The sequence below is a fragment of the Haplochromis burtoni genome, unplaced genomic scaffold (assembly GCF_018398535.1).
Source record: "Haplochromis burtoni strain Fernald_Lab_line unplaced genomic scaffold, NCSU_Asbu1 Contig_753, whole genome shotgun sequence".
In the NCBI taxonomy this organism is placed as follows: Eukaryota; Metazoa; Chordata; class Actinopteri; order Cichliformes; family Cichlidae; genus Haplochromis; species Haplochromis burtoni.
In genome coordinates, this window is record NW_024583114.1 from 15,112 (window position 1) to 17,052 (window position 1,941).

Below are 1,941 nucleotides of genomic sequence, written 5' to 3' on the forward strand. Positions count from 1 at the left end.
AAAAAAGCACGAGGGAGGGAGGGGCTAATAATCGGCTCAGTCATTTTTAATGATCGTTGAAAGCCCAGATCGTAATCGTGATTAAAATTCGATTAATTGAGCAGCCCTATATAAAACCACTCCCTGGGACACTAGCAGAAACACTTTGCAACACACACACACACACACACACACACATACACTATAACAAAGTCAAATTGTCAGGAAGCAGATGTGTGATCTCCACCCGTGAGCTCAGGGACCTCAGAATGTCTCCACTGATTTCTGCTCTCGGAGCTGATGTTTGACTCTTTATAACATCTTTAAGAACTCATATCTGAGTGAATGTTTCAGCTTTAATGAGTCCTCTGAGGGTTCACACGCTGACGGCCACTGATTGGTCCACTCAGTCACATGGGTCAGAACCAGGAAGCTGTGAGTCACAGAGTAATGGGTGTCAGAGGTCATCATATAATGAATTACAGCAGTTCAGCCTAGAAGATCACAAGACATCTGCTCACACCTGGATGAATCCAGCTGTGTGCAGCCAAAGAGAGTGTTGCGACTTTCATCCGTAAATAAAGCCGCGGCCGGCTGAGTTGGTTGTGTCCCTGTGACGCGCCTCCAATAATCCATAATGAGTCGTACTTGTACTTTGCGCATTTATTTTAAGAACAAAACAAAAACAAACATTTGCGCTTTCAATCAATTTACAACTAGCGCATGGATTAACTGGTGTGCCAAAAAATGACGGTCAACAGAAAAGTTTGCCCACAAACCACTCACCCAACACACCTGCTGCGAACACCGACATCAGGTAAATAGACTGTGACCACACCCACATACCATCACCTGAGACGCAGGTAAAGCTATACACCTGTGCCACCAAAACAAAAAGGAAAAACATAAACATTGACTTTGGCTCTTACAGAGAGGTCAGCTGATCACAGCCTGCCCAGGGATGGAGATGGGTTACAGTCCCTGACTGAGAGCACTGGTGCATGGTGGGTAAGTAACGAGTGCAGCCACAGAGGTACAGACAACCACTCAGCCTCACACTGACCGGATCTCTGTGGGAGGGTTGCATGATGTGCCTGCACGAGTCCTTTATGTAAAACACAACAGTGATATTATTACACCGGTCATCTGAAACTAAAGGACACGTCCACACTGAAAATAAAATGGAGTACTGTGCTGCACCTGAATGTTATAAAGACTCTACCCACATGGAACGAACACACCTGTAATCCTGAGGTTAACGATGTACAACAATGACATAGAAAATAGTTAACGTGGCTTCACTCCACATCAGCCGCTTTGCTAAAACACAACTCAGGTTAGAAATTTTTTTTTATGCGCAACGCGCAGAGACCATGCCAGCAGTGTGCAATTGCACACTCGCGCAGCTCAGAGGGAACATTGCCCAGGGGCATGTGGAAAAGCTGTTGAAATTAAATTAAATACTTTGTCATGATTTTTACATCAATGTGCTTTTCACAATGACTATTAGCAGTAACAATGAAAATGACGTGCTGCCTGAACTACCCATGTGTTAATGCAGTGGTTCCCAACCCCCGGGCAACAGACCGGGCCGTGAGAGTCGAGGCTCAGTGTGAAATTGATGGTTTTCAGAGTTTTTATCGTTAACTCGGTTTCCCTGGGTCTTTTTCGGTGTTATAGTCGTGTGTCTTATTTTGAAAGAAATGTTTACGCGTTACCATAGCGACCACAGATCATTTTAAGGTTGCAGACAGATGCAGCTAACCAACATTTTATTTTCCCTTATTTGATTTATGGACCTAATGAACTGGACTTGATTTGTCTTTATCTCTGCTCCTCTTCATCATTTCTGTGTTGCATTTCCATCATTCTGCTGCTGGATTCACTGCAGGCTTTAACAAACACTCCTTTAGGGTGGTCCAGGCCCAGCCACGTGTTTGTAAGCTGCTGTGCTCCTCACAA